At 40.3% G+C, this 15,792-nt stretch overlaps 1 pseudogene; it reads left to right on the top strand.

Annotated features, from left to right (window-relative positions):
* The window catches only part of LOC110954377 (contactin-associated protein-like 4), a 163,012-nt pseudogene extending 148,127 nt beyond the window's left edge, over window positions 1–14,885 (top strand).
* The last annotated feature ends 907 nt before the right edge of the window (window positions 14,886–15,792 follow it).

Genomic DNA, 15,792 nt, shown 5'->3' with positions numbered 1-15,792 from the left:
CAGACAGTACAGTTCACCCTCTTTCTGTGTGACAGAACACTGTACTTCAGCATCGATACTGTCGTCCTCTGCTGTAGCTTCTCCTGAAGAAAGAAGACTTTGTCACAGTTGCAGTCACTTTGTGTTTTTGTTTGCAATTAAGAACTAATATTTTTTTTTACATATCATCATCTGGGACAAATTGAGAAAACAATTGTAGCAATAGCTATAGACTGGGCTTTAAACATATTCCCCTCCCTATCTGGATATATATCTATACAGTGATATAGTGAGCTACTCATGCATTTAGAGAATTTAAGGTAACTCAAGTTGCTACACACGTGGACAAAATTGTTGGTACCCCTCAGTTAAAGAAGGAAAAACCCACAATTCTCACTGAAATCACTTGAAACTCACAAAAGTAACAATAAATAAAAATTTATTGAAAATTAAATAATCAAAATCAGCCATCACTTTTGAATTGTTGATTAACATAATTATTTAAAAAAACAAACTAATGAAATAGGGCTGGACAAAAATGATGGTACCCATAACTTAATATTTTGTTGCACAACCTTTTGAGGCAATCACTGCAATTAAACGATTTCTGTATTTGTCAATGAGCGTTCTGCAGCTGTCAACAGGTATTTTGGCCCACTCCTCATGAGCAAACAGCTCCAGTTGTCTCAGGTTTGATGGGTGTCTTCTCCAAATGGCATGTTTCAGCTCCTTCCACATATGTTCAATGGGATTCAGATCTGGGCTCATAGAAGGCCACTTTAGAATAGTCCAACGCTTTTCTCTCAGCCATTCTTGGGTGTTTTTGGCTGTGTGTTTTGGATCGTTGTCCTGTTGGAAGACCCATGACCTGTGACTGAGACCAAGCTTTCTGACACGAGGCAGCACATTTCTCTCCAGAATGCCTTGATAGTCTTCAGATTTCATCGTACCTTGCACACTTTCAAGACACCCTGTGCCAGATGCAGCAAAGCAGCCCCAAAACATTACTGAGCCTCCTCCATGTTTCACCGTAGGGACAGTGTTCTTTTCTTCGTATGCTTGGTTTTTGAGTCTATGAACATAGAGTTGTTGTGCCTTACCAAAAAGCTCCAGTTTGGTCTCATCTGTCCAAAGGACATTCTCCCAGAAGCTTTGTGGCTTGTCAACATGCATTTTTGCAAATTCCAGTCTGGCTTTTTTATGAGTTTTTTCAGCAGTGGTGTCCTCCTTGGTCGTCTCCCATGAAGTCCACTTTGGCTCAAACAACGACGAATGGTGCGATCTGACACTGATGTACCTTGGCCTTGGAGTTCACCTTTAATTTCTTTGGAGGTTGCTCTGGGCTCTTTGGATACAATTCCAACGATCCGTCTCTTCAATTTGTCATCAATTTTCCTCTTGCGGCCACGTCCAGGGAGGTTGGCTACTGTCCCGTGGGTCTTGAACTTCTGAATAATATGAGCCACTGTTGTCACAGGAACTTCAAGCTGTTTAGAGATGGTCTTATAGCCTTTACCTTTAAGATGTTTGTCTATCATTTTTTTTCGGATGTCCTGGGACAATTCTCTCCTTCGCTTTCTGTTGTCCATGTTCAGTGTGGTACACACCTTTTCACCAAACAGCAGGGTGACTACTTGTCTCCCTTTAAATAGGCAGACTGACTGATTATGAGTTTGGAAACACCTGTGATGTCAATTAAATGACACACCTGAGTTAATCATGTCACTCTGGTCAAATAGTTTTCAATCTTTTATAGAGGTACCATCATTTTTGTCCAGGCCTGTTTCATTAGTTTGTTTTTTTAAATAATTATGTTAATCAACAATTCAAAAGTAATGGCTGTTTTTGATTATTTAATTTTCAATCAATTTTTATTTATTGTTACTTTTGTGAGTTTCAAGTGATTTCAGTGAGAATTGTGGGTTTTTCCTTCTTTAACTGAGGGGTACCAACAATTTTGTCCACGTGTGTATTTTGCCATGTTTCATTATTAGATGTACTGTTATCATTTATTTAATTTAACAAACTGTGACAGTTGTGAGCAGAATGTCGTGGACAGAGCTTGACTGAAGTACAGGATACCAGCAAGGGCAGAGCTGTGGGATCAAAAGCAACACTGTAGTATCTTTACACAAACTATAAATCCAGACAATACATGTGACAGAGATTTTACATACCAAAAGCAAGACAAAGTTAGTGTTAGTTTTGTCAAGTCCATTCCAATCATGTTATTTATACAGTACAGTTTAAAGTACAGATGCTAAGTGAGGCAAAGTGAATTCCAGGACAGAAAAAAAGATTCTGAGTTTACCCAGCAAGTTTAACAGCGCAGTATAAAGCCTGGCACGTCCCTCAATTCCTTGCTGCGTCATTGCCACATACCTGCCACTCACCTCCTGCATCATGTTCCCGCCTGAGACACTCTACACCCTGCCGCGAGCACATAGCTCTTTGGATTAATGGATCACCTCGTCTGCCATCCCCGCTACATCCTGCACCCCGTCACCTGCACTCCGCCGTCTGAACTCTATTCTCAGTGAGTTACCTTGCCGGCCCCGTCCTCCCTCTCCACCCCGGAATCTCTCGTCCACTCCGCCTCCCTCTTCCGTCGACTCCCAGTCCGCCTACTACTCGGTCCTCACCCCGTCTCTGCCACCATCTCCCTCAGCTCGGCTCGCCACCTGATTTCCCGATTCCCCTCCTGGACACCTAGTGTATTTCCCCACTCTCTGTTAGTTTGGCTTGGTTTTTTCATCGCGGCCCTAAGCCGTCGCTTTTAGTTTTGATTAGTTTACAGTAGTTAACCCTCCACCACGGTCCTGCACCGTCGCCCTCAGTTTAATTAGTTTCGTTTTACACCTTTCGTGTTAATTTCCCTGTGCCTCCCTTATGGAGTGATTTTTTTTGTTTAATATTTTTGTTTAATAAACTCTTATTAATTCATGCCGCCTGTCTGTCGCCTGCTGCATGGGTTCACACCACCCCGCATTCATGACACGTACATGTAGTCAGACAACGTAGATCTAGATGAGACGAGATAAACATTTGGACAGGTTGGTGGGACCAGTAGCTCCAGAGCCAGAAATCCCTTCAGTGAGGTACAGGGGCAAACTACAAACAACAGCAGGGAGAAGACACAGTCAATAACATGCATATAAATGCAGTCAGGAAATGACGAAGAGGTTTGTCTTAAGAGACACAGAGAGAAACATACCATCAGAACATGTTAATGGAAGCAAAAAATAAATAAAAAATCACAAAATATTATGTTGCCATTATGGATGACATAATGGCAAATGGTCACTGTCATCGTCTTTGCCAAAATTGGTCTAAAGGAAAAACATACCCTGGACAAGCTATCTAATGTTTTGGTTCCTTGTCTTGTTCATTGTTGAGCTCTGATCCAGAATTCAGAAAATCTGTTGAAAATCCCAACCAGCAGCTTGGAGGATGAGCAGTTCAGACAGTGACTCACAAATGTATTTTAAACTTGAGACTGCTGGACTGTAGACAGCAAGGTCTGACCACGAAAAAAATTAATTTGGCACCACACTCAACTCTAACCAGCACACGGTTCATGTATAGGAAACAGTTCCAAATTGATGCTGTTGCTGATTTTAGGTTGACCTCTTTAGCTTTTGTTATGTTTTTTCGTTGCTGACCCTGGCCATGTTAGTGTGCGACCCAGCTGCCCCCATGCTGAGCCGGAGGACTCAGACAGTCATATCAGTATCACAGAGGCAGCAAGATAGTTGATATACTGTCATCCCCTGCCAGCCCTGTCATCCATCAGCCTAACTAATGGAGCAAGAAAGAATGGAGAGACTGAGATGCTCAGAGAGGGAGAGAGAGAGTGAGATAGGAGGTGGAGGTAGAGGTGGACAGTTTTCTTTCAGTTCACAAATACAAGGCCAGTGCTGTCACTGCAGATGTTTGGCTGTGTACACAAACATCCAAATCCTTCCACATTAAGCAGCAGGCTTCTGTAGCATTTTGACATTCAGTCATATGTAAAAGGAATATTGTTAGAAATGTTATCATCAAATGTATATTTAACAAATATTTTATATTATTTTTTTGCTGTTTGAGTTTTCTAATTCCACAGTAGATGCTTCTGTTTTGACTATAATCTTGGATATTTTTTTATCTGAAACTACATATTTTGATTACACTTTTGACATTGCTTTACAATGCCTATAAAAAGTATACAACCCCCTTGGAAGTTGTTTTCCCTTTTATTGCTTTTTCACATTTCATCATGATCCATTTAATTAGGCTTTGGTGAAGAATTTACAAAAAAAAACACTTTCTTATAAAAGTGAACATTTTCTACAATGTAATGTAATCTTAAATGTAAAATAAGTGCTTCATTAGTAATGATGCATAAGTATTCTTCCCCCTAAGTGCCACCAAATTCACACAGGTCCAGCCCATGGGTGATACAAGTCACACAGTTGAAATGAAATGGAGATCATCTGATTACAGTAAGTATCTCAAGTGATTGTAGTATAAAGACGCCTGTATCTGAAAGGTTCATTTACTGGTGAATCTACACCAATGAGACAAAATAGCACTCCAAGCAACTCCCGACAAGCAGGGAATAGACAAAAAATTTTAAATTTCCAAGTCACTGAATATCGCTTGGAGTACAGTTAAATTCATAATTAAGAGGTAGAAGGAATGTGGCACATGCATACATCTGCCTAAAGCAGGCCATCATCAGAAACTTTGTGACCGTGCAGGAAAGATATAAGCAAGGGAGGCCACCAAGACATCTCTGAGTTACAAGCTTTCAGTGTTTTGGATGGGAGTTAATATACATACTAATAAAACTGTTGCCCAAATTCTTCATCAGCCGAAGCTTTGTGGAAGAGCTGCAAAGCCACGGCTGAATAAAGCTCATCTCTACTGGAGTTTACCAGAAGACATGTGGGTAACTCTGCAGTCAACCAGGTCAATAGCACAAAACTGAGCTTTTTGGTCATCAGACTAGATGCTTTGCTAGGTGGGCAGCAAACACACCATCCCCTCTGTGAAGCATGGCGGTGGCAGCATCATGATGTGGGGATGTTTCTCTGCAGCAGGCTCTGGAAGGCCTGTAAATGGAGAGAAGTAAACTGAAAGCAGAAAAGTATGGAGAAGTTCTGAACGACAGCATGATGCTGTTTGCAAGTGAATTGTGACCGGGGAGATGATTTGTTTTCCAGCAAGACAATGACCTAAAGCAAACAGCCAAAGATACACAGAAATGGTTTAAGGCAATAAGGCAAATGTTTTGGAGTGGGCGAGTCAGAGCCCAGACCTTAATCCAATGGAGAATTTGTGACTGAACTTAAAAAGGACTGGTCACTTATGATTTCTGGAAAGTTGCAAAGTTGCTTGAGACCCGTTCACACGGGTTCAATGCTGTAATTAAAAAAAAAAAAAAAGACAAACTTGAAAAACTTCCAAGGGTGGTGAGAACTTTTCCTCAGCACTGTACTTGTGCGCATGCATGCTGAGTGAAAGAAACACATTTTTCCTTCAGTCACATCAGAGAAAATTTGCCCTGTCTGCATGTGCAAAGTGAATTATTCCTAAACAATGTACAACATATGGTACAATAATGCACAACCAGATAATCTACCACTGCAACTGTTACTTTAGCTTTTCTCCCACCTAAGTCATATGCTGCCCATCTTTGCTGATTCAAACGCAGATATGCAAGTGTCATGACACAAATAATTCAGTCAAATTATTCCTTGTTGCTCAGGGGATCACTGTTCAGTTTAAAAGCCTAATCAAATATGCAGCTGATAAAGTGCTCAGTCCAGCCAGGCCATGCTGCAGTGCCCCATTACTGTGGGGAAAAGTTCTCTCTCTCTGGTAATAACTTAGGTGACTGCCAATGATGTGCTGTGTAATCAGATTGCACTGCAGGAATAATTGTGGTTCGTACTGACATTTATAGCTGCTTAAGATTTTATTTAGCACCTGCTGTCACAAATTGTGAGGTTGTGAGTCCATTACAAGTAAGTGTGAGAGTTACTAGGAATTTCTTGGTTGTAAATAGTGCAATTATACTGCTTGCAACACACATGTGTACCAATTATCCATAACTTTAAATTTTACTCGTAGGTGAAGTGAAGAACATTGATTGTGTCACTTCAATGGAACCTGTCAATGGGTGGGACATATTAGACAGTAACTAAACAGTCAGTTTGTTGGATGTGATTTGCTGGAAGCAGAAAAAATAGCCAGAGTTAGGATCTGAGTGAGCTTGACAAGGACCGAAGTGTGAATGCTGGATGATTGGGTCAGAGCATCTTTAAAACAGCAGGTCTTGTGTGGTGTTCTTAGTGTGCATTGGTTAGTATCTATAAAAAGTAGTTCAAGAAAGGACAATTAGTGAACTGGAGCCAGAGTTGTAAAGGTTCACTGATGCATTTAGGGATCAAACATTTGTCCTTGTGGAATGAAAACTACTGTAGCACCAATTACTGACAACCATAATGCCAGTTATGGTACTATAGCCAGGTGTTGGTCAGAATGGGACCGTGAAGCAATGAAAGAAGGTTGCCTGATCTGATGGATATTGTGCATACGGATATTACTTTCACATGTAAGACCTTCGTAAACATTATTGCAGATGTTCAAGAAAGGTTTGAGGAGCAAGAAGTTCAAGGTGTTGATTTGGCCTCCAGATTTTCTTGATTTTAATTCCGTTTAGTATCCCTTGGATGGGCTGTAAATAAGTCTGATCCATTAGATCCACCTCACAGCTACCATGACTTAAAGGATACACTGCTAGCGTAAAGTACACCTTCAGAGGTCTTGTAGAGCTCATGTTTTGAAAGTTCAGAGCTGTTTGGGGCCGAAGTGTGGACCTACACAATATCAGGCAGCTAGATTTAATGCTCTGCCTCATTACTGTGTTTATATGTCATTATGTAATGTTTTTACAGTGTTTATCCCTCTATTTCATGCAAGTATTTAAACTCTGAAACAATGACCAACCTGTAGTCTTGTTTTTGACACATATCAGCCAAGTGACTGAACTTTGCTGTTGGTATTTGTAGACCCCAAAAGATCAGTTCTGCTGTGAATGTTTTTCTCCCAAAACACTTCTACAAACTGCAGTTGTACCCCAAAAATACAATAATGTAGATTGCCATGAAATTACTTCTCATTCATACTGTGATGAGAATAAATCCTTTTGATTTTAATGGCCTGATTGCCCTCCTGCTAGCACCGTTATTACTGTCAGGAATCTGCTCGTCTCACCAGGCAGTATTATATTGTACAGTTTAACTGTACAGTTTAATTACCATTTCAGTTACCACTTGCGTGCTTTAAACCTGTTGCTTTCCAGCTCTTTAGTGTTGTAATGCAGCACATTAATATCAAAGTAAAGCTTTCTTTTTTTGTATTTACAACTTGACCAAGACTAGGCCTTGTGATGCAACGAAAAGCCTTCAATGGATCTGTAACTTAAACTGGATTCCCTGTGTTGTGCTTTATTGTCCCACTAGTACCTGAATGAACATGGTACCACCAACACAACCCAGTGTAATGTTTTGTGCTGCTTTTGGTCTAACTGCATCTTTAAAAAGAGAGAGTATCAATCTCAAACCTTTACAGTAGCAGGAGGCATAAACAGCTTACTGGTAGTTTAGCCAGTCTCCTCAGAAATGACATCCATATTGGTGGATTCTGCAGGACATGATTTATGTCCAGTGCCAGTATTTGGTGCAGATGAAGGAACTCGTGTGCCCTTCATATGTTGCATGGCAAAGGACAATGGTGTACAACATAAGTGATTGATTGTGATGCCAGAGATTGCGATTTATGGCCAATCTCAGACTAACAATTTATGTTCATCTATTTTTTTGTGTTTTTCTATAACCTTATTCAAGTGTTTCAGTCGTCTAACCTTCTAAGACTTATTGTAGTTGGCATGTATGGAGATTGTAGGAATGAGTGTTTCGAAGCATTTGACATTCAAAAAGTTTGTCTTTGAACATAATGTGTGGTTGTTCACCATCCTGCACTATCAGGATTTTATTTGGATGAGAAGACTTTTCAGCAGGCTTCTCCTATTTTGGGACATCAAAATGGATACTGAAATGAAACTGATTTCGCCACAGATAGACACCACTTATCACCGCAACACTGGTCTCATCAAGATAAATGTAATACTTATCACCGCTGCATTTTAAATGGGTAATTGGATGGCGCTGATAATAAATCTGTCTGCTCACTCTGTTTCTCTGTCTGTGTTCAGAGTCTGATGGATCGGATGCAGAGCTGGCTGGGCTGACCTCTCTTGGGTTCACTGGCTGCCTGTCAGGTGTTCGTTTTAATTCCATCAGCCCCCTGAAAGCTGCTCTACACCATCCTGACAGTTCTGTCATTGTCACCGGACCGTTGGTACAATCAAGCTGTGGTTCATCTTCTCCAGTCAGTCCCTACCCAGCAGAAACCACACACTCATTATCAGGTACAAGGAGTAGAGCCAGGCCTTCTATATATACATATGCATGTACCCTGTCTTCTCTTGGTGTGGGAAGCTGTCTGGTGTGGCCTTTAATATTATTCTTATGGCTGTTCATCAGACTTTCTTATGGGCTCATTAACCGTCCTCCTCAGTAAGCAGACAGAGTGATGGCACAGCGACGGATGAGATTAGTCACACAACTGTAGCGAAGCCCTTAAAGGCTGTGCTAACGCTTTCAACAAGCTCTGTCTGGACTGCCTGATGGTTCTCGCTAACTCTACCTTCTGTCCTTTTTCTCCTTCACTTTATCTTTCTACTTCTCTTCTATGTTTCTTTCTTTTGTACTCTCGCCTCTACATTGTTTCTCCTGTCTCTGTTTGCAGACCAACCTGGTTCAGTGGATCCAGGTCAGCCTTTAGTCAATACCATCAGGAGTGACTCAGCTCTAATTGGAGGTAATGTTCTTCATCTCAGCACAAATAAGAACAATTCATTATGGCATGACAGTTGACTCAAAACTTCTGGGAAGATGCAGTAGGGTATCAAGCTTCTGCAGGCTACTTGGCAGTTTGTTTGTGTCACTTGGCGGTGTTTATGTGGGTTATTTTTGCACATTTGACACATTGCTGCTCTATTACTCTAACAGTGGGAAGCTGTAGTCATCAGATTTGTTAAAGTCAATTAGAAACGTGTCAGAAAAATCAATAATATCTAATAGAGATCTGTCTGGGGAAACCAGGTTTCTCTAATCCCTCCACCCATTAGCTGTATCTGCTTTATCCTTTAAAGTGTCGCAGGTTGATACACCCTGGACAGGTCGGCAGGGCTCACACAAAGAGACAGACACCACAAGCTCACTAACACCTACAGACAGTTTAGAAACACCAGTTAAACTACCATACATCTCTTTGGAAAATTGGAGCGCCCAGAAGAAACCCACACAAGCACAGAAAGAGCAAGTGAGCTTCACACAGAGAGGCTCCAGAAAGCAGCAGGTTCACCCAGAACCTTCTGCTGTGAGGGAACAGTGCTAAACGCTGCACCACCATAGAGGCCACGCCCCAATTACCCACACCAAGTCCTTTCTTCTATATGGCAGCTAAGAGTTCAGCCCACCAGGTTACTTAAGTGTATGTAAATGCTCTGACTGTCCTGTTAACACCTCAGTTTAGGTGATGTTTGTGGCCAGTCATGTGTTCTTGTTCCAGCTTTACCTAATGCACAGAAGCAGAGTGGTATCCATCTTTTCATCTATGGGCAACTTTTTACTGCAGGAAATTGGGGAAGGTGTAAAGTGCTGCAAATGGTTGCAAAAGTGACCATTGATCATCCCTTTCAGTTGCTTGTTTCCATAACAGTGTAAGATCCGACAGCTTCACATGTGATGTCAACTCTAATTGTGCCAAAAAAAAGACAAATACTAGTTACTCCGCCAAGGAACGCAGCAGAGTTATGTGATAATAGGGATACGTTTGTCTGTTAGCAACATTTCTCAAAAGTAGATAAATGGATTTGGATGAAATTTTCAGGGAAGGTCAGAAATGTCACAAGGACCCAATGATTAGATTTTGGCAGTGATGCAGCTGATAGCCTGGATCCACTTAGCCTCGGCGGAGTACTGCGCTCTCTGTTTGCTTTTCTAGTTACTGGATGTAGCTCCCGTTCTGTAAGTATTTAGGACATGAAATGCATCTGTGATGTTACACTAAGTGACAAATTTTACATTGTTGATTTCGATGTTAGAGAAAACTACAACCATAAGACATCAAGAGGGAAGAAAAGTGGTGTTCACTGTTCTCTCTGAAATGAACCAATATGGATTGTTTTTCTGACTTTTCCTAATTTAGCCCCACAAGGCCGTTTTTTCAGGGCCACTCAGAAGAGGAGTTAACCTTTTGTTTCTGGAAATCGCCCTGAGAGAGGTTTGATCAGACGATTCTTATAATCAGAACTCAAACAGAAGGTTCTGGCTGGTCGACTAGTTCCCTCAAGGAAGACAGTATTATGCATCAAGGAGCATAAATGCATGTGCAAAAATGTGAAACAAGTCCACTAATGTGAATAAAATGTGTGGAAGTAGTTGTTGGAGCAAAAATTTGAATTTGGTCCAAACCTTCCTATTTCTCTGGATTCCAGGGGTGATCGCTGTGGTGATCTTTGTCACTGTGTCTGCGTTGGTGATTATGGCCAGATTCATCTGCAGTAGGAAAGAGACGTATCGGAACCAGGAAGTAAAAGCAGCACAGCCTGAAGACGGCCACGAGTTCCCGTTCAGCAGCCAGGCAGACTCTCCAAGCGTTCCCAACGAAAACCAAAAGGAGTATTTTATTTAGCAGGAGCCCTGACAGGACAGAGCAGGATGACTTACTGAGTGCTCAGTGCTTTGCAAGTCACCACTGAACTTTGATTTATGCCCTTTGGTTTTTGTTTTGTAAATATTGTACACTTTGCTAAAAGTGGGCAGATGTGTTGGACCCCATTCCCCTAAAAAGGATTCCGATCCTGTCACTTTGAGGATGTAAATATTTCAAAATGTACAGTGAATGGTGATTTGTGCATTAATAATTATGTTTCTCTGCCATTCTGAAATGTTATTTAAAGGAAAGTGTTCAAAGGAAAAATGGAGAATAGATGTGATGTTAAAAAAACAACTTTACTTCAGTTAAGACTTTAGTGCTTGATTTATCAGGAGCACTTTTCTATGAGGACAATGAACCCTTCTGTGAAATTTGAAATGTCAGAGACACACAGGATGTTTAGAAACACAGGGAGATGGACCTGCCTGACTGAAGGATTCATTTGCGTGGTTCATGCAGCCAAAGCACAGTCCCAGAATCAAATAAGATCCATCTGTTATACCTGAACATAATTTCAACACATTCTGTATATATGAATACTAAATTAAAGCAACTCACAAAATTTCCATCCACACTTTGTCACTGAGTTCGTCTGAGAGCTGTGATGCTTCTCACTGTGCTTTTTCTTTAGATCAAGACCAAAATAAAATCTTAACAATAAGACCAAGATTCTTTTTTTTAAACTTATATTTCTTGCCTGCACCACCTGCAGTGAGCAGCCAACAGTAGAACTCTATAAGTAGCTTTCCACAGTTTTAAACAACATGGATGATAAAACACCAACTGTGTCGCTGCTTCACTCTGCAGACGTTCCACATGGTTTTGCTGAAGCACTAACCTGTCAGTGCCTCATAGGTACACTGAGAAATAGAAACTTAAGCAAACCAAATGTCAATGTTTTACTGTTTCCGCAAAACTTTGGATCATGGGCTGGATTTTGATGACATGAGCTGTTGGAAAAAATACAGGATGCATTTTTTTTTCTCCATTTTTAGATTGTTTTATGCTCTGCAGTTCTAACCCATTACAGCTGAATTTATCCATCTGTTCTTTTGTGCTCATTCCCTGTAATTTTCATTTAAATGAATGCCTCTTTTTATCGTCTTTACCGTAGAATAATCCTGTACCATAGTGGTATATGGTATGGTTCACAAGCGCCTCCATTAGCTCTTCTCAACATCTGCTGACTGGTGGCTCCTTCTTTGAACACAGAGATGCATTCTGCTCCTCTTTGGGGGGGGGGGGGGGGGGGGGGGTTATTACAAACACAAAATGAATGAATAGAAAGTCTGCAAAAAATGACGCCACTGTAAGGCAGACAATGTTGGAGTGACAGGAAAGATAAAGATCCAAAGCTCAGGAGATCAAGGGTCATCAGAAAGAAATATGCAATGATAATGTGCATCACTAAGAGAGCAATCAATACGGTCTATTTTGAATCCTGTTATTATCCTGTATTAACCCAGCAGGCCCCACACTCTTTCAGAAATACTAAGACAAAGTTCAGGCGATTACCAAAGGATTGAAACATTTGTGGTTTCACACATTATGATCAACGCAATAGATGTGATATTAATATTTCCTGTTAGACAAAACTGCAAAAATCCCATCCTTGCTTCTCAAAAGCAATGAAGATATTTTAAACAGCTCTCAGCCTCACCAGGAAAACAAGGGATGTAACTCCCATTTTGTGTCATAACCATATACTATAAAGCCTTATAGCACTGTCTAGAAAAACAAATTGTTCAGATTTTTGAAGCGATCAAAGAAAAAAGGAGAGGAAAGCTACAAGCTGACGGCTGTTCCTTCAGGACAAACGGCATCAGGTGGCAGAAGCAGCCAAATGTGTTCTTGAACTGTTGGCACTGAACCTTACTCACCTGACATGACAAAAAGTCTAGAAGTCAGTTTCCAAAAAGTGTTTCAAGACTTTGGAGTATGCATTTCTGTCCCCAAAATGAAAGTTAGGCCCCTTGTTTTGGGGTTTGTCCATTCTAATACAACTAAACTGAATTCTCCATCATGCTTCTAGGAAAACATATTTTCTGCTGGATTACATTTGTTGTATCACAAACAAAGCAACATGTCTTTGCCTTTTATTTTGTTGCTCGATTGTCGCTTCTTCAGAAAAGCAGCCTTTGTTTTTCAGATGGGATCATCCTACTAACCCAAAAAAAAATGGTGGAGAAACTGAAGGCATTTTGTGAAAGGGTTGCATCTTAATCCAAAATGTGATGTTTTCTTAAACATAACCAAGTAGTTTTGATGTGGCAACACAATTCCAGTTTGTTGGGTAAAAGTCCTGCTGCTGACTCACGCTGACCTCTTAATGAAGACTTTGCGGTTCTTTCAAATTGGAAGGCTTTCCTTCTGCTTTAAAATGTGCTTCTTTCACAACGTAAATGAGAAATCAGGTCAGTTGTGTAGGAACATAACTGGATCATTTCAGAATTGGAGGACATTTGCTGACCAATAGGACAAACTGACTGATGGAAAAAAGTAAAAAAGAATATATCTTCCTGATAATATGCATGACAGGGTTGCATGAGGTAGAGTGAGACATTCAATGATGGCTGACAATGTTCTGAAAATATGACAAATAAGAGAGAGGTCATAGCTTTGCTCTACCCATTCTTTAGAAAAACTGTTTGATGATATTTATTTCAGTCTTTCATGTCATTCACTGTTTTCTTCTTCTTCTACCAGCTAGAAAGGTTATACTAACAGGGTTGTTGTGGGACACATTCCATGCATAATAATTATTATTTAAAATATTATTTTGATTTTAAAAAATTGCTCCGACAATTAGAAGAGACATCAATGAAAAAAATCATATCCAAAAATGGAGGTTTAGGTATTATTTTAACTGTTTTATTTGAGATTCAATTTAGTCATCGGGGGTTGGGACAAGAGAAAAAATGTCTTTTTAGGAGGAACTCCAGACTTATTTGATATTTTAAGAATGTTTTCAAACATTCTTTTCCCCAATTTTTTTATTTTTATTTTTTAGATTTGGTCTCATAACAAGTAAATTAACACAACAACTGCATGTTTTAGTATTTTCTACATGGATTATTTGAAATTTGATGGGTGGGATATAAAGTGGCCTCCAGTTCTCAAATGGCCCAACTTTACATTTTGCAAGAATTTTGGGAGTGATTGTAGGATGCCAAATGTCCCAGGCCAGCGGGTACCTGCTTCAGTATTTCTGAATGTCCTCTGAGCTGCAAGGATGAGAATCTACAGACCTACTACAACAAGTCACTGCTTCAGCCTGCCATCCATCTTCAAAAAGACTTGTAGTCAGTGGTGGATTTCTGCATCTGTGGATCAAAGTGCGGTGGCCCTCTACCTTAAAACAGTCGTAGCAGCAATGTTTGTAAGCAGAATTTAATCTGTCCAGCCTGAATTTACCCTTAAAACTTCAGCTGCTGTTTGAATGGAGCTGCTTAATGCCATGTGCATGTTCAACACTTGACTGCTTGATCGTATTTGTCAGCAGAACGTAATTATTCAGTGCACTGACTGAGGACATGCTGGCTTTAGCAGACAGAATGACTACCTTGGGAAACACAGCTATTAAAAAGTGAACGGTGTTCACATTTCCAAAGTATCCTACAATGTGACTAATGCTTCACTCTGCATGTCTTATTGACAGTATTAAGAGAGTGAATTTACTTTGGAGCCCAGGAATAAACAGATCCAGGTGTTTCTTTATCATGTATGAGCGTGCATGTTACTGCAGACTCGTGGTCATGTGTCACTCTCATGTCAGCAGCCAGGGTGAGGATAAGGAAACAGTTTGAGATTTAAACTGGCGAGAGTGTTTAAGGAGTCATGCTCCATTTTTGTCTGACAAAGGATTATGTTTTAGTTCTGACAAGCTCCTGGTAAGAACAGAAATGGAAAAAAAGTGTAACTGCAGTGATGTGACAATGCTGTGTTTGGGAATAATTGTGATATCAGTTACTTTGAGTGATTTTATGTAAAATGACTTTTCTCTGTAATGATGGTTTGGTTTATTGTAAACTCTAGCTCCACAGTAATTAAAGAGTTTTCTTATTTAAATCTAACACGTTTAATTTTGCCACATAGTTTGTCAAGAAACTCGGACTCTCTCCCTCTCACTCCCTATCTTTCTCTCTCTCTCTCTCTCTCTCTCTCTCTCTCTCTCTCTCTCTCTCTCTCTCTCTCTCTCTCTCTCTCTCTCTCTGTATCTGTATGTGATTGATATTTTCCCAACACTGGATGACAGAGCATCTTGGATTATTGAGTTCAGATTTGGGGTCATCGTTACAGTAATGTCAGAGTTCCATAATTTAAGGTTTAACCATGCAGTTCAGTCTGATGCATAAAGTTCTTAGTATTAAAAAGACGGAATCTGGGGGTGAACTGCAGGTCAACAGACAACTTCTCTGCCCAGAGACATCTGAGGAAACTCACAAGTGACAGTCTGAGCACTTATCAGCTCTGAGGAGAAACATGTCCTGCTGTCTCCAAGAGGGCACTAAATTGTCTTTTGGTTGTAAACATCCAGCTGGTTTGTTACCTGATGCAGGCAAGTAATGGCTGAAGTCTTTGTTAACTGTTGTCCCAAAGTGACCCAAAACATTTCATACCCAAACGTGCACTTTTGGACCGATGTATGAGCAGCCCTTTCCACCACCATAATCATCAAAACACTACATGAGGGAATATCTTTTAGAAGAATGATGTTCTATTTCTCAAGTTGAGATCCAAACACTTGACAAATCAATGCCAAGGAGCAGTGAAGCTGTTCTGGTAGTACAAGATGGCAGAACACCTGACTAAAACACTTTGTGTTAGTTTTTCCTCTAAATTGTCACCACCTGTCTATATCTTGACAGAATGAGCCAGATTAAATTGTGTTTTTTTCTTCTTCAAAGATTCCTTTCATCAATAACTGATTAAATTAAGTTAGAACTATTAACTTTTACCGGGCATGTGCTCATGGTTGGT

This window comes from Acanthochromis polyacanthus, chromosome 4, assembly GCF_021347895.1.
Source record: "Acanthochromis polyacanthus isolate Apoly-LR-REF ecotype Palm Island chromosome 4, KAUST_Apoly_ChrSc, whole genome shotgun sequence".
Lineage (NCBI taxonomy): Eukaryota > Metazoa > Chordata > Actinopteri > Pomacentridae > Acanthochromis > Acanthochromis polyacanthus.
This window is presented reverse-complemented; position numbering and strand designations above follow the sequence as displayed.